Source organism: Canis lupus, chromosome 27 (genome assembly GCF_003254725.2).
Source record: "Canis lupus dingo isolate Sandy chromosome 27, ASM325472v2, whole genome shotgun sequence".
In the NCBI taxonomy this organism is placed as follows: Eukaryota; Metazoa; Chordata; class Mammalia; order Carnivora; family Canidae; genus Canis; species Canis lupus.
The window spans coordinates 26,049,658-26,070,688 of NC_064269.1; the positions used below are offsets into that span (position 1 = coordinate 26,049,658).

General features: G+C 42.6%; 1 protein-coding gene and 1 pseudogene across 1 annotated transcript in view; one reads left to right on the forward strand and one right to left on the reverse strand.

Moving 5' to 3' along the window:
- LOC112665497 (cationic amino acid transporter 3-like) overlaps positions 1-15,406 on the reverse strand; it is a 30,118-nt gene extending 14,712 nt beyond the window's left edge. The window contains 3 exon segments of the mRNA XM_035707406.2: positions 7,290-7,445; positions 8,392-8,581; positions 15,095-15,406. The gene's annotated coding sequence lies outside the window, so the exon portion shown is untranslated.
- Positions 15,407-17,438: 2,032 nt separating this feature from the next.
- LOC112665612 (tyrosyl-DNA phosphodiesterase 2-like) lies at positions 17,439-19,961 on the forward strand (annotated as a pseudogene).
- Positions 19,962-21,031: the final 1,070 nt, after the last annotated feature.

The window sequence follows — 21,031 nt, forward strand, 5'->3', positions numbered from 1 at the left end:
AGAAAGGGGACAGGAAACATGTGAATCAGGCACTGAATCATGTGCAGAACTGAATTGACGAATCCAGTCCTAAGGCCCAGATGCTTTAGAAAGGACTGTCAGAAATGTCTGAGATGCTCAGAGCTGGAGATAGAAAGGGCCCCAAGGGGAAGCCTGAATACACATTTCTATGAGGCGAACAGAAGCTCTCATAACCTCATTTCCCTTGGGCAATGGTAATGAAAGCTTCTACATCCAAATGAAAAGTCCAAGGAGTTATACAGTTTCTCAACAACAAATAATCTGGTGGGAAGATGGCTGCCCAACCAATGACTATAAATGCTGGAAAACATACACTTGTAGGGTGAGGGGTAGGGGGACATGGAAGAGTAGAGAAGGAAAGAATTATTGGACTTTCCCTGTCGGAAAGAAGGAGATAGAGAAATTAATTTTCACTACTTGCATTCTTAGGATACAAAAAGGGGCTAGGGGAGAGAAGGAAGTAAAATATCCCAGCAAAGCAAAAGGCCCTGTACTCCTAGGTTCCATGTGCTGTGTTTCTTTCCAGCTGAGGACCACTGTATCCATCCTCTACTCTCAACATAGTACGATCACCACCCACCTCCAGGGTAGAGATTCCACAGTTTGCCTCACAACATAATTCCCATCACATTTCCCCTCTCTGTGGGCTCCTTATAGACATCTGGGTTACCCTTAACTTTCAAACATGTATTATAAAAATGGGACTAGAATATAGGAGAAAGCTGCTCTTTCTCCTGTCCTCAAGTAGAAAAATAATAGACGTAACTAGCACTAAAAGCCTTATGTCATTCATCATTAATTCAATCAATAAATAATAAGCACCTTCTAAATGCCAGTCCTAGTGTTTGGCCCTATGTACAAAATTAGAGGAAAAGGATGTGTTATCTACCTAATGGCACTAATTATCTTTAACAATGTTCTTATACTCCTGCCCAAAATGTGTAACCTGAATCCAATGACAAACAAAATGAATAAGTCTGGGTTTGTTCCTAGGCATCTTATGACTTTTGAACATCAGTATTCTGAAAGCTATAGAATATTTATTTTAAAAAATTGAAGAGGACACTAAGAAATGCAAAAAACATTCCATGCTGATGGATTGGAAGAACAAACATTGTGAAAATATTTGTAGCATCCAAAGAAATCCATACATTTAATGAAATCCCTATCAAAATGCTACCAACATTTTTCGCAGTGCCAGGACAACTATAGTAATTTGTATGGAACCACAAAAGGTCCCAAACAGCCCAAGCAATCTTGAAATAGAAAAGCAATGCTGGAGGTATCACAATTCTGGGCTTCAAGCTGTATCACAAAGCCATAGTCATCAAGACAGTATTGTACTAGCACAAAACAAACACATATATCAATGGAACAGAAGAGAAAACCAGAAATGGACCCACAATTATAGGGTCAAATATTCTTTAACAAAATGGGAAAGAATATCCAAAGGAAAAAAAGGCAGTCTCTTCAACAAATGGTGCTGGGCAGACTGGATAGCAACATGTAGAAGAATGAAACTGGACCACTTCTTACTGCATACACAAAAGTCAAAATGGGGCACCTGGGTGGCTCAGTCAGTTAAGTGTTTGCCTTTAGCTCAGGTCATGAACTCAGGGCCCTGCGATAGTCCTCGGCATTGAGTGCCCTGTTCAACATGGAGTCTGCTTCTCCCCCTGCCACTCCCCCTGCTTGTGCTTGCTTGCTCTTTCTCTGTCAAATAAATAAAATTTTCAAAATAAAAATAAAGTAAAAATGGATGAAGAATCTTCTCAACGTGAGGCAGAAAACCCTCAGAATCCCAGAGAAGAACACAGCTGGGAACATCTTTGATCTCAGACATAGCAACTTCTTACAGCCACATCTCCAGAGGCAAGGGCAACCAAAGGAAAAAAGAACTACTGAGACTTCATCAAGATAAAAATCTTCTTCACAGCAAAGGTAACAATCAAAACTAAAAGACAGCCTATGTAATGGCAGAAAATATTTGCAAATGGCATATCTGATAAAGGGCAAATATCCAAAATCTATAAAGAATTTATCAACCTTAACACTCCAAAAATAAATAACCCCAATAATATTTTTTTATTTTTAAATATTTTTATTTATTTATGATAGTCACAGAAAGAGAGAGAGAGAGAGAGGCAGAGACACAGGCAGAGGGAGAAGCAGGCTCCATGCCAGGAGCCTGATGTGGGATTCGATCCCGGGTCTCCAGGATCGTGCCCCGGGCCAAAGGCAGGCGCCAAACCGCTGCACCACCCAGGGATCCCAATAACCCCAATAATAAATGGGCGTAAGACTTGAACAGACATTTTTCCAAAGAAGACACCCAGATTGCTAACAGACACGTGAAAAGATGCTCAACATCACTCATCATCAGGGAAATACAAATCAAAACCATAATGAGGTATCACCACACACCTGTCAGAATGACTAAAATTAACAATACAGAAAACAACAGGTGTTGGTAAGGATGTGGAGAAAGGGGAACTCTCCCACACTGTTGGTGCAAATGCAAACTGGTGCAGTCACTCTGGAGAACAGTGTGGAGGTTTCTCAAAAAAGTTAAAATAGAACTACCCTATAATCCAGCAATTGTACTGCTAGGTATTTACCAAAGGATAAAAAATAATGATTTAAAGGGCCACATGCACCTTACTATTTATAGCAGCATTATCAACAATAGTGAAATTATGGAAAGAGCCTAGATGTCCATCAACTATGAGCAGATAAAGAAGATGTGAGATGCACACGCACACACACACACATACACACACACAATGAAATATTACTCAGCCATTGAAAAGAAGAATCTTGTCATTCACAACAATGTGGATATAACTTGACTGTATGTATTATGTTAAGTGAAGTAAGTCAGTCACAGTATGACAAATACCACATCATTTCACTCATATGTGGAACTTAAGAAACAAAACAGATGAACACAGGGGAAGAGAAGGAAAAATGAAATAAAAACAGAGAGAGAAGCAAGTCATAAGAGACTCTTAATGGTAGAGAACAAACTGAGGGTTGATGGAAGAAAGTGGGTAGAGGATGGATGGTGGGTTTTTAAGAGGGCACTTGTTATGATGAGCACTGGGTGTTAGCTGTAAGTGATGAATCACTAAATTCTACACCTGAAATCAATTTTATCAAATATGTTAACTACCTAGAATAAAAACTTGAAATAAAAAAAACTGTTCAGTCTACAAAGCAATTTTCCACAGAAAGCTGACTTGCTATAAAATAGCTGACCTACACTGTTCAAAACTGTCATGTTGGGAATGGCAGGCTGAGGACCTATTGCAGATTAAAGGAGAATAATGAGACATGACCATGAGATGTAATACAGAACCCTGGATTGCACCTGGATCAGGGAGAAACATTTTACTAATAAAAAAATTGAATAATTAATAAACTTTGAATACGGACCACACTTCATACAAACACACACTCACACACACACACACACACACACAGGAGAGAGGAAATGCATGTGGCAAAATATTAAAGGGCAAATATCCAAAATCTATTACATTGCTCAATCTCATTGAAAGATAAAAGGGTGTTAAGACTACTATTCTTGAAACTTTCTTTAGGTTTGATATTTGTCAAACAAAAACTGTAGGAGGAAAGCAACAATGTCTCAGTAGTATAGGCTATGGTTTCTCCTTCCTTAAACTTCCCTTATAAACAAGCTTGCCATCACTTTTGGCTAAAACAAAATCCCATCCAGGATGATCTAGCCCCAGATAAGGATCATTAGATCAGAGGAGTGGGTGGAAAGCCAGAACTCCTTTGGCTTTGATTTACAACCCAAATTGTCAGCAAGCAAAAATTCCTAGAAGTAAATACTCCCTCGACTCGTGTTAGTATGGTTATAAAAACTCTATCCCTTTATTGTTATTTTGTTGGACTAACACAAACGAATACATCTGAGCCCGGGACTTGAACTCTAGAGGCATTGGGGAACCTGTGCATAGGCGAGAGGCAGAGAAAAATGGTATCTGGCAAATAGGGAAACCAGGTATATGTGTAAGATTTAGGGATACATGGACATACGGATGAAAGAGAACCAGAACTTGTTGAGCTTCAAGGAATGCACAGACTTTATTTCATTTAAGCCCCATAACAATCCAATGACATAAATATTGTTATTCCACATTACAGACTGAGAGGAGAGACAACTGTCCCAAGCTCATACAGCAAGTACAAAGAAGAGCAGGAATTGAACTTGGTCTTTGTTACTTCAAAGACCATGTTCATTCAATGGCAGCACCTAACCTCCACAAAGAGTCAAGACTCTAGGGCATGGCTAGTAAAGTAGTATTTGAGTATTTTCTTAGTGATAAGTCAAAGAAGAAGAAGTCTTTACCTATCTTCTCCCATCTCCCAAGTGAATACTGATGGGCCAAGATTTAGAAGTACTGGGATCATTAAATCTGAGAGCTCTATCTAAAATATGTTCTGCTAAAATCCAAACCTAATATAGGGCCAGAATGTCTCCAGACTATTCTTTGAGATGCCAAGAATATTCCAAAGTATTTCTGTACCTATTCCAGTGGACCCAGATATGATTTTATTTCCTGCCCAAAACTTTAGCCCATTTCCTTTTGCTTGGCTGTGAGTAGAAATATAGGATAATAGATCTCTAGATGCCAAATATGACACCCTCCTGAGACGAAAAAAAAATGGGCATCAGTGTTCTCCACTGTGACCTATGACTGTGACCAGCTCTGAGCACACAGCACCTCTAGGTACATTGTAAATATTTATTGATCACTCATGGAAAGAATAGCAAAGACCAATGCACATCAGGCATCATTATAGACATCTTTGTCTATTTTGGATTCACCTCTCTATATTTCTATATTTTTATGTTATTAACAAATATGGATTTGATAAGGAATAATGGGCATTGTGAACATGCTATTAGTATAGGAAGATCAACAGAGAAGATAAAAGATAACCTTTCTGTTTTAGTTTCAAAACATGAAAACCATAAATATGTCCAGAAAAAAGAGGATTGACAAAGCAGCCTCTAAGGACTTTATTGGAGGAAATTGCAAAAAGAAATATAAGGAATCCTAACTGAAATAATTGGTTTCAGATATTTCAGAATCACCAATCTAGCCCTCAACTCAATTCAGCTGACATGAAGTCACATAGACATTCAGCGCCTTGTCCATACAACCTCTACCTACAAGGTTCTATGGATTGCAAATACTGCATATCCAGGGCCAGCCTCCTGCTATACTCCTGGTCCATAAAATTGGTAAATCTAACAATGAGACACTATCACATCTCATTCAGTTTCAAGCAGCATCCATCAAAGAGAGCTGCCCTTCTTTAAAGCAGCATAAAAAAAAAATAAAGCAGCATAAAGTCCCTAGATCACATTCTTTCTGACAATCACATTGCACCAGATAATTGAAATGTGAATGCTCTCTACCCTCCTTATGGAAAACTACACTTTCCTTAAGTCTTAAGAAGACACACAAACACACACACACACACACACATACACACACACACACACTATCCCAAACAGACCTGAGTTTCCTGCTCTCTATCAAATCCAAATTTCTAAGATTGTATCTCTAAGTCATTCTCCTCACTGTCCTACTACTTGCTTCTACTATTAACCTTTTATGTAGCTCCTACTTGAACAGGACAAATATTTCCCCACACATACATATCTTGCTGACATTAACATCAGCCCTCACACAGACTGTCCCTCTCTGCCTAAAAACATTCTTTCCAAATCCTGTCCATCATGACTCTACTTCCAGAAATGGCTTGGTCACACCTACAGATAGATATCAGATCTTTCCAGTATGCTCCACTTGCCCCATGCTCTCCCTTCATTAATGTCCAGTGGTATACCTCAGGGCCTAGAATGCTGCACTGGGAGAAATCCCAGTTAGGGAAGAGAGAAGGAGTAGTAGGTGGTGAGGTGGAGCCCAGGAGCAGAGCTTCTGGCTGATGTTGGTTGCAACTTGCCTTTCATTCCCCAGCTGAAGCCTGAGGTACAAAGAGTTAACTGGCCACAGCCAAGGAAGTACTTTAGGCCCTCCAGCCCATTTTGCTTGTCAGAGATCTGACACAAGAACTGAGGTCCAATTCTCTTTCACCACAACAAAGTGAAAGTACAAGGGAAGTAACCCAAGTCAACTGGAACAAAGTGTATTACCTGTGACAATAGTGATTTGCTCCAGTGTCCTCTCCTTGATGTGTGACTACTGAACAGGCAACAATGGAGAGTTTTATTGCTTTACTTTAGTTGTAAAACAAGTCACCTAATGATTTGACATTAGGGAACATGACATGATTCGCTAACAGCCATAACTACATGTAAGGCTAGCCTGCAGAGGGAGGAGTGTACAACAAAGGATTCAATGGTGTGTAGAATAGGATCTCACTTGTTTCAGGAGGATAGGGAAGTATTGATGAAATGAACTTATATTGTAAGCTCCTATGATGAGGGTTTTCTGTATTTGCTCTTGTTTCTCATGTTCTGTCTGTGAATAACTATGTAGATGTGTTCAGGGGACTTTGGGTTGGGCCTAAACAGAGAAATTGCATGGTCTTTCAAATAGAAACCACATGAAGCTTCTAAGTGAGAAAGACTGAATTCAATCTATTAAAGATCAGATTTGAACTAAGTATAAATGAATTCAAAAGCAAATTCCAAATTAGAAAATGGAGGGACCACAGGGATTCTTTGTGCAAAAGAACTCAATCAAAAGCAACAAATTCCTTCCCAGTAATTTATCAACACCAACACCATTACCCTCAATCACCACACACTCAGTTACACACAGTGAAATACAATGGTGGCATATACAGATCCTCCTCTCTGGGAACTTAAAATTTAGTACAATTTGTGAAAAACCCCCCACATGCTGAAATAGGTAGAAGAATACATAATCTACAAACTAGGAAGAGTATTCCTAAGTAAAAATAAACAGTCAAGGCAAGGGCATGTCAAGCTCCCACATGGCTTCCTAGTTGATGGAAGGTAAAGAATATTGAGGACTGCACTTTCTGGTGTTGGGAAGATGACTGAGAATCTTCTGTGAACTGTGGGTCACCAGCATGAAAGAGGAGGGAATTACTCCCATCTTGGCATTGTGTATAACTATTTCCTAGGAAACCATTAGCTCAGGCATATCCTCAGCCTAGGTCATGATCCAATATGTCAAGCCCCTTCAGGCCTTCTTCCCATGCCCCCCACCAAAACCACAAAACAAAATCCACTGCACCTTGACTCAATAAATCCAGTTTGTCCAACTAGACAGATCCAGTTAAATATTTGCTATAGATACTAATACAGATCATGAATGAAGATAAAACGATGATGATGATGATGAAGATGATGATTGATGATGATGATGATGATGATAATTCTCAGTCCTGGTCTGCACAGAAATGAAAGAGAGAAACCATTACAGTCCTAATAAATGTGTGACATCTCTCCTGGGGAAAGAGAAGGAAAGGTCAGATAACTTCCTTGAAAGGTTGGAAAGAAAGCTGTAGTAACAGAACTCAGCTCATACCAAAGAAAATAAATACACAAACATATCTCCCAGGAGTCATCTGCAAACAACCTCACTGAACAAATAATTTACAAATAATAGGCATGCTCTCTATTTTGTACTGATCTTATTTTGTACCATATTCTGTTTGCATGTTACTTGGAAGAATCCTTTTTGTCTCTTTTGAAAATAAAAACTCCTGGGATGCCTAGATCACTCAGGTTGGGTGCTTGCCTTTGGCTCAGGTCATGATCACGGGATCCGGGATCAAGTCCTGCATTAGGCTCCCTGTGAGGAGCCTGCTTCACCCTCTGCCTGTGTCTCTGCCTCTTTCTGTGTCTTTCATGAATAAATAAATAAATATTTTAAGAAAAGAAAATAAAAACTCCTTAGGATAGAACCTGCTTCATGTTCCTCTCCTTGAGGCTAGAAACCCTAATTCTGCAAGTAAATATTACTACGGGTAACCGAGACTTGAATTTGAAGGCATGGAAGCCCCCAAACTGTCTGCTCATTAGATGAAGAGGAAACACAGCCATCTTCTCCAACTCACCTACCTACCCTCCTGCCCCCAGCACTACACCTCTCAAATCCCATCCAGGCAGGCAGAGGCAGAATTCAAAGTCACTGAAACCTCATCCTGATGCAGACTAACACCCTCCACACCCACTGTATGTAGACCAAATCCATCCACGCAGATGTAGATCAAAATCTATGTAGATGTGGACTAAAACATTTTGCTTCCTTCCTACAAAATATGTGGTGTCCCCACTAGCAGCAAGACTGTGCTAGATCATGGCATCATTATTTGGGTAAATAATCAGATTACCAGAGCTTCTCTCCAGGTTTTATAGACTCCATATTATCTAGTGTCATTCTGGGATGGTTGTGAACAGGAAACTTTTCTTAGTCCCTCCAGGATAACTTGAGAGAAGACAGGGTGAAATGCAACATTCCTTGATTTGACAGATTGACAGGTTGAGATTCAGTCAGAATACAGTGTTGGAAATTCTTCACATCTGTGTTTATACCAAAACAAGATGATTAATATAACAAATCAGAAAAGCCTGAGCTTTGGCTTCTCTAAAGCTTTTAGCTTTAGAGTTATTCAGGAATTAATGGACTCCTAACTCTGGGAAACAAACAAGGGGTAGTGGAAGGGGAGGTAGGCAGGCGGGTGGGGTGACTGGGTGACAGGCACTGAGGGGGGCACATGACGGGATGAGCACTGGGTGTTATACTATATGTTGGCAAATAGAACTCCAATTTAAAAATATAATAATAATAATAATAGAAATAAAAATCAGCATGCAGATGTAAAAAAAAAAACAATAAAGTAATGGGCTATCCAGAAGAATCAGAATGAGATTGTCCAAACAGGAATGAGAAAGAGATCTGAGAAAAGCCAGGAAGGGTGTGCAATTAAGTGACACACTAATTCCAAGGAATTAGAAAGTGATGGGACACACCTATGTCAACAGTAAAAATAACTTTCTTCTCAACTTCTACCTATGATTCTTCATTTTCTTAATCCTGAATGCTGTCAACACAGAACATCTAATAAAAGCCCTCACAAGAAAGCAGATAGAAGGAAATCCATCTGCCTGTCCACCTTATGCTCCAAATTACAACTATAGTGTAAGGGAGCCCAGAGCCACATCACTTTTGCCAAGAAGGCTTACTAAGCACCTCTGTTTTATTCCCTCAAAACCCCCTCTTTTCTTCTAAGCACAGAATCTAGAAATTCATCCAGTGGTCGCATCCATCACTATACTCTGTCTCCACATATAGACAAGCAGGTCAGATTAGTCAGAGCATATGGCTCCTTCTACCATGCACTTCCTCCCAATACACAACCTCAGTAATACACTCCACACCCAGTGGCTTAGGAAAGGCCAACTATCTCTCTGGTTATTTTCCTTCAAATCTTTAAGTGTGTCCTTCTGTCCTTCCACAGAAGGACTCAGCTGTTTCTGTCTCTTTGTCTCTCTCACCAGACTGTGCTTGGTCCTCTCATAGGCCTAGGTAGCTTCTCCACACTGCCACCATCTCCTTGGAAAGTTAATTGTTTTGTTTTGTTTTATTGAAGGAAAGACATCTGATCATGTGAAACATATGAAAGTTCTTTCGTGCCTCAAAATCCTGAGAACTTATCCAAATATAGACCCATAAGACTTCTACATCAAGATCTATCTGCCTTACCCCAGCTTAGGCAACATAATCTACAACCAAGAGCCTCCACCACTAGGGACATTCTTTATCCCTCTTCCCTAGTTTTTTCTAATCCCTACTCTGCTTTGTGTTATCTGTGATGATCAGAGAAAAAATGGACAAGGATAAACCAAGGAAATTAATACAGAAATCATATTTATCAATTTGGAAAATACTTGGTAAAGAAATTGCCCTTTCACCATGATTTTGCTTAAACTAAGGATAAAATGTATCTGCCTTCTAGACGCATGTAGCATGTTTCAGTTGATAATGGAGAGAAGTTGCCCAAAAACTACTACAGGGCGAGAGAAAGACAATCTAGAAATTACCATGTGCCACATATAATCAATAAAACAGGTGTCTCACATGGATAAGTGTAGTCTGGGCTTTGATGCTGGCCTACTGCCCACAGTGTGCATGGGGGTAGGTAGGGTGGAGTCCAGTTTAAGACTCCAAGGGCCTTCAAGTTTAAAGAGTTGCAAATATGTTTTGTGATAACAGCAAACTGCTTTTTGGCGACCCAGTGTTTTAAAGACCACTAGGCAGGCATACTCCAGGAGAATTTGGTAATCTTTCCTCCTATAGACTGACCCAGCCTATAACCCATCCCCACCCACAATTTTTTAAATTATATAAGAAAGGCAGGGAGATACCATCAGCAGCTGTAAAAATATTTAGCTCTTTGAGCCCGGAGGATGAAGACCTTCAAATCCCCTTTGGTGATGGGGGACCACCTTATCAAACTGGACCAGCTATTCTGCAGAATAAGGAAGTATCCACGAAATGCCATATATTATAAGCTCCCAGAGAAAAGAATTCTCTGTATTTGCTACCATTTTTTCCTGTATTGTCTGTTAGTAATGACACAGATGGGTTTTGTTGACCTTGGATTGGGTCTAAAGTGAGAAATTGGATGGTTGCTCAAGTAGAAACCACAAAAAGTATCTAAGCGTGAAAGACTGGACACCTATTCAAGATCAGATTTCAACTAAGTGTAAATGAATACAGGGGCAAATTCCAACTTAGAAAATTCAGGCACCACACTGATTCACTGTGCAAAAGAACTCAAGGAAAAACAATATTTCTCTTCCCCTCTAAGTTATCAATACCACTACCGTTACCTCCAAATCATCACATACTCAGTGCAAGACAATAGTGGCAAATAGACAATTAACTGCTCTGGGAACTTACAATTAAGGGCATTTTGTGAACATCCCACACATACACACCTGCCGAAATAAGTAAAAGTTACATAAACTATGAACCAGGTAGAGAATTCCTAAATCAGACATGAACAGTCATAGCAAGGGCACGTAAAGATCCCACATGGCTTCCTAGCTGATGGAAGACAAGTGTAGTAAGGACCTCATTTTCCAGAATTGGCAAGACTAGTGAGTCTTCCATGCATTGTGGGTCATCCTGGGAAGGCTGCCTGGAAGAAGCGATACTGCTCCAGCTTGGCATTGCGTATAACTGTTTCCAATGAAAACATCAGTTCAAGCTACATTTCAGTTTGGGACATGATCCGATAAATACAGCCTTTCGGGCTTTCCTCCCATGCCTCCCACCAAAACAAAATAAATTCCATCACACCTTGAACCTATAAACCCAATTTGCCCAACCAGACAGTTCCAGTTAAATATTTCCTACAGATACTAATACGGATCTAGATAATAAGATGCAATATATATATGTATAAATTATATATGTATATATGTATGTGTATGTATATATACATATATATTATATATGTATAAATATATGTATATATATTTCTGTGCTGAAAAGGCCAGTAGAGAGAAACCACTGCAGTAGCAATAAGTATGTAATTTAATTTCTCCCCTGAGAAAAGAGAAGGACCCTGAAGGACCCTTTCACTGAAAGTTTAGAAAGAAAATTAAAGTAACCAAATTCAACTCATACTAAAGAAAATAAATATGCCAACTTATCTCCTGAGAGTCTTCTGAGAAAAACCTCACAAAAGGGATCACTTTCCAGGCATCCTCCCACCCATGATCTTACTTTGTACTATATACTCTTTGCATACTACTGGGAAGAAACCTATATCTCCCTTTCTAAAATAAAACCTCCTTAGAGTAGAACCTGTTTCATGTCCTCTCCATGAGGCTAAAACCGTAATTCTGCAAGTAAATATTACAAAGTGCAATCCAGACTTGAACTTGAAGCATGGCAACCTCCAAACTGTATGCTCATTAGACCAAGAGGAAACACAGCCACCTCCTCCCACTCACTTACCACCCCTAGCACTGTATCTCCCAAATCCCATCCCAGTTTGGAAGAGGCTGAATTCCAAGTCAGTGAAAACCCATCCTGATGCAGACTAACATGCTCCAGACCAACTACATATAGACCAGATCCATCCACATAAATGTAGACCAAAATCTGTGTAGATAAAGACCAAAACATTGTTGCTTCCCTCCCACAATATCTATGGAGTTTCTGCTACAAGCACACACCAAACTAGTATCATTGCACGATTAATTGGGTGAATAATCAGAGCTAGAGCTTCTCTAGAGGCTGCATAGACTCTACATTATCTAGCATCATTCTGGAATGACTGAAGATGGTGACTTTTCTTAGACCCTCTGGGATAACTTCACAGAAAACAGTGAAATGCAACATTCCTCAGGTTCAGTTTCAGGCAGAATCCAGTTCTGGAAATTTTTAACATTTCTATCACACCAAAATAATGTGGCAAATCAGAAAAGCCTGAGCATCTGCTTCTAGAGGTCTTCAGAAACTACATGGGCTACCAGGAAGAATCAGAATTAGAATTTCTAAACAAGAATCAGAAAGAGAGCTGGGAAAATGCAGGAATGGTGTATAATTAAGGGATTAGAAAGCGATATGATACATTGATGTCAACATTGAAAATCAGTTTCTCCTTTTTTCCCTCATGATCGTCTGCTCCGTTTTCTCAACCACTGAATCCTGTCAACATAGGATACCTAATAAAAGTTCTCAGGAGAAAACAGTACAAGGATATCCATCTGCCTGTCCAAACTACAACTATTTATTTTCCAAATTACAACTCTAATGTAGGATGCCCTTGATCTACAATGAGCACTGATCTACACTCATTTTTTCCAAGAAATCTTCCCGACAGTTTTGTTTTCCCCACCCACTGACCCTTCCTTTACCTGTAAAAAGAGAATCTAGAATTCTATCCAGTGATCCCATACTCTGCCTCCACTTTTCGACTAGCAGTCATGAATGATCAGAACCCATGACTCCTTTTTCCACGTACCTTCTCCCAGTACACACCCTTAGTAATACACTGCACACTCCGTGGCTTAGGAAGGGCCAACTATCTCTCTGGCTATCTTCCTTCATATCGTTAAATGTGTTCCTTTGTCCTCCCATGTAAGGACTCTGCTATCTCCTTCTCTCTGTCTTCTATCACCCGACTGTGCCCTACTTACTGCCCTATTCCACACCACGACCATCCACCTTGAAAAGTTAATTTGTTTTGTTTCGTTGTAAGAAATATACCAGATCATCTGAGTCATATGAATGTTATATCATGCCCTGAAGTCCTGAGATCTGATCCAAATGTAGATCCATATGACTTCTCTACCAAGACCCACCTGCCTCACCCAGCTCAGGCAACATAATCTACAATAAAGAGCCTCCACCACCACTTTTTCTGGGACACTCTTTATCTCTCTCCCCTAGTTCTTTCTACTCTCCACTCTGCTTTGTGATTTCTAGGAGATAAAAGAAAAAATGAAAGAGGATAAACCAAAAGGATATAATCCAAAACTCATATTTATCAATTTGGAATATACTCGGTGAAGCAACTTCACCTTTCCACTTGACTTTACTTTGAGGTTAAATTGAATCTGTCACCTGGAAGCATGTAACATGCATCAAATGATGATGGAGAGAAGTTACCCAAAAACTGCTAGATGGCAAGAGAAAGAAAGCCTAGAAATCAACATTTGCCATATACATTCAAGAAAACAGGTGTCATGCATGGATAAGTGTTGTGTGGGTTTCTGGTGTTCAGTGCTAGCCAAAGTGTACCTAGCTGTGAGGAAGAGGGAAAGGGAGCACAGTTTAAGATTCCAAAGACCTTAAATTTACAAGTTGAAAATATGTATTGTGATAACAGTAAACTGTCTGCTGAAGACATCAGAAGTCAGTCCTACTTCAGGCTTCTCCTCCAATATACCTGTCATGATTGATAGATTCTAAAAGACACAAGAGAGCCCTTCAGTTTTAAGGTTTATTTAGTACAGGCTCATGTATAATATACTTGGGGACTCAAACAAGCCTTCATAAAGTGTTTCAAAGACCACTAGGCAGCCACACCCCAAGAGAACTTGGTTATCTTTCCTCCTACAGCCTGACCTGGTCCATAATCAATCCCCACCACAACCTTTTAAAATGAGATAAAGGGCATTTGGGTGGCTCAGTGGTTGAGCATCTGCCTTTGGCTCAGGTCGTGATCCTGGGGTCCTAGGATCAAGTCCCACATCAGGCTCCCCACAGGGAGCCTGCTTCTCCCTCTGCCTATGTCTCTGCCTCTCTTTGTGTGTCTCTCATGAATAAATAAAAAAATAAAATCTTTAACATTAGATAAGAAAGGCAGGGAGATACTTTGAGACACTGTAAAAACACATATCTAACTCTGTGAGCCTGGAGGAAGAACACCTTCAAATCCTCCCTGGTGATGGGGGCCCACCTATCAAACTGGACCTGTTATTCTGCAAAGTTCATACAGATGTCCTCTCTAAGAAGATGAGAGACAGAGACTTTCAGAATCTCCAGGGAGAAAGTGAAGCAAAACATGAAGAAGGCAGCAGAGCCAGGTGGGAGAATCTTCATTCATTACATAACATGTCTAAGCACACTGTGTGCTGAGCCCTCTGGGAGAGACAGAGATGAAGAAAGCAAGCTGTGCACCAGGTCAGAAAGGAAAAGGCCGGAAGGAGAGCAGGGCAAACAGGTGGGAGGACGCTGGAGGAGAAGTTCCAAGGAATAGCTGAATAATCTCCTATTCTGATTGTCCTCATCAGAGCTGAGACCCTTTCTGATAAGGAGGAGAATAGAGTGTACACCTCCAAAACCCTCTGACCCCAGAAACCCTACCTGCCTTCCCTGAACTCTCATGTCCTCTGGTTTAAACACACACACACACACACACACACAACACACACCAATCAAAGGTCTACCATGAATTACCCTCCATTCAAACCCAGCAGGGCGAGACAGCCAGCTGCACTTCAAGGCCAGTCTCTTTTTCTGTCTCTGTCTCAGTTTTCTTGCCAACTCTATAAACACAGGAAAACACTTACCCATGGGGTTCTCTTGCCTCAGAGCAGAAAGAACAGATATGAAAGTGCAAGCCGTGGGACACCTGGGTGGCTCAGGGGTTGAGCATATACCTTTCGCTCAGGGTAGGATCCTGGAGTCCTGGGATCCAGTGCCCCATTGGGCTTCCTGCATGGAGCCTGCCTCTCCCTCTGCCTATATCTCTGCTTCTCTCTTTGTGTCTCTCATGAATAAATAAATAAATAAATAAATAAATAAATAAATAAATAAAATATTTAAAAAATAAAAGAAAAAGAAAGTGCAAGCCAAGCCCAAGGACAGGGAAAGGCTTGGCCAAGCAGTCAGGACTTAGAGTGAAGTTTGGCAGAGGCCCATCAGAGATGGGGCCCTTGGGGGGTGGGGCCATGGGGAGGTGGGGCCATGGGAAGTGGTATGAAACCAGAAAGGGGTTGGCTTAGACAGAAACCAGGAAGAAAGCTTGAGGTGGACAAAGGAAGACTAGTGGGGCCCTTTTTGGGTAAGGAGGTGGACCGAGGGCTGAAATGAGACTTTGTTGGAGATGTTTTTGGCAGCCAGATGTGAATTTAGACCAAGGTCCTGGGTATGGAGGAGGCCCTGGCTGGCAGGAGGAGAGTATGGCAAACCAAGTGGAGCCCAGCCTGTGGTGATTTAGAGGCAAGTCCCAGATCCAGCTAAAGAGCCCACTCAGCAGACCTTTAAATAAAAAGAAAAGCACCACCCCCTAGCTGTCTCTCCCACAATCTCCTACTAGATTCTCTACCACCATCACTCACTCCCCACTCTTAACACCATTCCAGGAATAAAACTAAAAGGGAACTGGCCTAAGCTTTAACAGGGATTCCCTGAAACACTCTTTCACTATTCTTGGCATATACTAACTGAATGTGCATTGAGCATTGTGCTGGAGGAAGCAATGGAAAGATAGAGTCCTTGTCTAGCAGAGCTTCCTGCTCTAAACATTCAAATGATAGGGCTTCCAAGATATACAAATAGGTGACCAAAGGAAGGGGCCTCGTTCTTCCCAGAGCATTAATCCTGAAATAGAAACAAGTCTTGTCAGAGATGGAGAAAATGGGGCCTAATTAGACACCCAGGGATGAATGTACAAGTGATGGACTCAAAATCACTTGAGCCTAAAGAAAAATGGGCACTACTACCTCTACTTGAGGGTGCTGAGTCCTCTACACCCTAAAGGAGATTCCTTAAGGACTCAGGTGAAGGTGGAGGGAGGAGAGAAAAGGGTCGCAGCAGGTCTCTAAAGGGACAGAGTCTGTACTAAATACACTAAGATAGAACATTGAAATTAGAACAGAAAGAAGTGCCCCCCATCTCAGGAAGAACATTCACCTGAGGAAACCTACAGATCCCACTGCCCCTGCCCTAACACATCTCCAGGAAGCAGGGACCAGGGCCCTGACTGAGCACCTCCTGTGTTCCAGGCACTGTGCTGGGGAGGGGGTGAGTGGCCCAGCCTAGACCACAGAGCTAGGATTCCCAGAGGCAAAGGAGCCTGGCAGGATTGGCAGGAGGGCTGTGATGACAGGACAGTAGGGGAGGGGCAGCTGGGTGTGTGATCTGTGTCTATTCCCAGGGTCCTAGGCAGTCTTCCCTGCCTCAAGATGGGATTGTTCCAGATGTGCCTCTGCTTGAGGGAAAGAAGGGCAGGTGCAGGGGAGGGTCTGTGTATCCTGCATCTGGTCCCCAGAGCAATCCCTTCCCCTTCTCCCTGTGCTATTTACTTTCTGATGGGGAGAGGGTGGGAGGCTGGGGGACAGGCCAGGGCCCCAAACATCACCAGTTATGAGAAGAACTTACTGAGGCACGTTTCCTGACTCCATCTCACAGAGCAGCTTAGGTGCTCTGATGTTTCCCCCCAGCTCCCTGGGACCCAGCTGCTTCAGGTGGACTTGCTCCCCCTTCTCCCTGCTGCCCTTGCTATTGAGCCCTGGGCACTATTGCCTCCTCCACATTGGCCATGGAGGCTCTGAAGCCCCCACCTCCTCTCTCTCAGGTTTCCACTCCTTCAGTTAAGTCCACGCCAATGTCTCTTCAACCACCATCACCACAGCCGTGGCCACCCCATGTTGTAACCCCAATCTCAGTGTTCACTGTCACTCAGGCCCATTTGTCTTGAAGAAGAAGACAATGAGCAAAGGAACCTACACATGTGCCTTTGCACCAACAAGTTCCAGAATGGCTACAAGCTCTGGAGGCAGAGGCCATATTCATGGGAACCAAGGCTGTCAGGGCCCCCTGGGTGCTGTGGAGATGCACCATGGTGCCTCTGAGCCTTCTGAGTATCCCCTGCTGATCAGAGCTGGTAGGGAGGAAATGCAGGTACAGGCCATGGAGGGGTCACAGGGAGGACCCAGTGGCCACAGGTGGCTGGTGACCATTACCGCCTCCAGAAAGCATATCCAGGAGAAGCACACCTGTGACATGCCTGGCAAGGCCTTATGCACGGTCTCCTGCCAGAGCCAACAGGAGCTGCAGCACTGCAGACACAAGGACCCAATGAGCTACCTCACTACTCAAGTCCTACAGCTGCTCCCACTGCAGGATAGCTTCTCCTGCCATTCACCTCTACTGTCGCACCCAACAAATGCACTCCACAGACAAGGCTGCTGCCAGGGCTGCCCCAGGCTCCTTCCTGTACCTACCTGGGGGTCCCAGAGGCCCTACGTGGATATGGAAACTGTCTCCCCTGCCCTCCCTCCCATGATGCTGCCATCAAAGGAGGCCTGGGCTCAGCCCTAATGTCTCAGAGTTCATGCAGTCTGGCACTCCCAGTGCTGGGGACTGGGAACCAATGAAAAGGAGAAACTGAGGCAGGCAGGCAAGGGCGGCTGGCCAGCTCCGAGGGATGTGCTGGAACAGCCTGGTTAGGGTTCCCATAGAGGAGAGGGAGGAGAAGTTTAGGCCTGGGACTCTGTCTGCACCATGCACAGAGTGAGCAAAATAACCTATTAGTGGCTGCCCATTAATTTGGGGACACACATCTGTTATGAAACACACTGAACCAGACTTGGGACTGCAGAAACTTCCTCCCCTGAAGAGATGGGCTTAATTTTACAGAAATAAATTTAGAAGGCACTTTGGAAAGGATTTCCCTAGAGCTAAGGTAAGTAAACGCTAGAGCCAGAGAAACACACACACAGAACCCAAACGGAAAAAAGGGTTGTGCTACTTCCTTGCCTGTGACATGGACCTCTGAGTGACATGTCCCACATCAGGGAATACAAAACAGTCTCTCTAAACATTAGGAAAGTAATTCCCCAGCATCCCTGAGCTACAAGAGGGCGATGACTTTTCCCCTCCCCAGTCATGGCAGACATTCTAAGGAAGGAGGACATAGTCTGGAGTTAAGAGCCCACCTACAAATGCCTAGTTTGCTGTCCTGTCTCCCAAGGCCTCCCTCTCCTGGTGGATCTCCACCTGTCTGCACCTCTCTGTGTCCATTCTTTGGACTCCCTCTGTGAACCCAGCCCAGGGGGAAGGAAAGCATCCCAAGGGAAGAGGACACCACCCTGTTCTCTGAGATGTGAGTCGAGAGACACACAACACAACAAACCCTGGCAAATGAAAAGGTTGGAAGAGGAAAAGGAGGAAGAAGGAGAAGGAGAAGAACAAGAATGAGAAGAAGGAAGAGGAGGAGGGTGATGGTGGAAGAGTAAAGCACTGCTGTTTCATCTGGTTTCCTTGAATCCAGCTAGATATCTATCAAATCTTTCTGAACACCTGCAAACTCAACCAGAGCTATAAGAAAAGAATAACTGCAACTCCTCCTAGGCAGATCTGCAGGTCGTCCCTCCCACCCTGCTGAAGTGAGCAGCTGGACCACAGAATTACTTAGAAGCTGCGGCTGTAGGCAGATTGGGCAGAGTGCGAGCCCACGGTGAAGAGGCAGTGGCTTCTGTGTGTGCAGTTTGCTTGGGTAGTGAGGTAAGACACTGCAGTGGCTCAGCACTACCTGGCCTAGAACAACTGGGAGATGGAAAGAGCGATGAACTCCTACTTCAATCTGCCAGTGCAGGAGAGCACCAAGGAGAGCTGCCAAGAGACCTTGATGGGGCCAGAGTCCTGTCCAGAGTCCTAATGGATGAAGAGACAACTGATTTAGATAGTTCTAAAACTAGCACATCTGAAAGGAGTCAGCAAGAAGATGACAGCATATTCTCCTTCATCACATGGTATGCTGATGGATTGAATCTAAACAATCTACAAGAGAGGTCTCAAGAGGTGTGTTCCTATTTAACTTTGTACAGCCCAGATGTGGTATTTCTACAGGAAGTTATTCCCCCAAATTGTAGCAACCTAAAGAAGCGAATAAGTAGTTGTGAGATTATTACAGGTCATGAAGAAGGGTATTTCACAGCTTATATATGTGTTGAAGAAATTGAGAGTGAAATTTAAAAGCCAGGAAATCATCCCTTTTCCAAATTCAAAAATGATGAGAAACCTTTTGTGTGTATACACAAGTGTGTCGGGAAATGAAGTTCGCCTTAAGACTCAGTTGGAGAGCACAAGAAAGCATTCTAAGAAACAAATGAATCAGTTAAAAATAGTTTTAAAGAGGGACACCTGGGTGGCTCAGTGGTTGAACTTCTGCCTTCGGCTCAGGGCATGATCCTGGAGTCCGGGTATCGAGTGCCACATGGCACTCCACTTGATGAGCCTGCCTCTTCCTCTGCCTATATCTCTAATTCTCTATGTCTCTCATGAATAAGTAAATAAAATCTTGAAAAAATAGTTTTAAAGAAAATGCAAGAGGCTCCAAAGTCAGCTACTGTTATATTTACAGGAGATACAAATTTAAGGAATCACAATATGAATGACAAAATCAATTCTGTGCTTGTGGGCAGAAATTAAATGAGAGATGAAAGGCTGTCAGGACTTCACTTCTGAAGTGAAGGCAGTATCTTAGAGTGGAGCTCTCCTTCTCTTTGTGATTTTATGTCCTTGTACATAGATTATTTTTTAAAAAGTCAAACTGACTATTGGACTGTGTGCAAATCAGTGATCATGGTAGCTGTTTTGTGGTACCTGGTTGACTAACTGACCTGCTCAAGAGAAAAATTCTGTTTTTCAACAAATGGTGATGTGAAAACTTGATACTTACATGCAAAAGAAAAAACAAAGTTGCATCCTTACTTTATACCCCGTACAAAAGTTTATTCAAAATGGATCAACAACCTACACATAAGAGCTAAAACTATAAAACTCTTGGAAGAAAACAAAGGGGAAAATCTTCAGGACGTTGGATTTGGCAACAACTTCTTGGATATGACAGGAAAAGCACAGATAACAAAAAAAAAGATAAGATTAACTTTATCACAATGAAAAACTTTTGTGCATCAAAGGAAATGATCACAGAATGAAAATGCAGCCCATGGGATGGAAAAAATATTTGGAAATTCTATCAATGACAAGTGAGTAATAATAATATAATTAATATAATATTGATGGGGGGAGGGGCAAGATTGCAGAAGAGTAGGGTCCCCAAGTCACCTGTCCCAACCAAATTACCTAGATAAACTTCAAATCATCCTGAAAATCTATGAATTCGGCCTGAGATTTAAAGAGAGAACAGGTGGAATGCTACAGTGAGAAGAGTTCATGCTTCTATCAAGGTAGGAAGACGGGGTAAAAGAAATAGAGAAACAAAAGGCCTCCAAGGGGGAGGGGCCCGCGAGGAGCCGGGCTGAGGCCAGGGCGAGTGTCCCCAGGACAGGAGAGCCCCGTCCCGGAGAAGCAGGAGCTGCACCAACCTTCCAGGGCGGAAAGGGGCTCGCAGGGAGTTGGAGCAGGACCCAGGAGGGCGGGGATGCCCTCGGGCTCCCGGGGACACTAACAGACACCTGCGCCCCGGGACAGTGCGCCGAGCTCCCTAAGGGCTGCAGCGCGCATGGCGGGACCCGGAGCAGCTCGGGGGGCTCGGG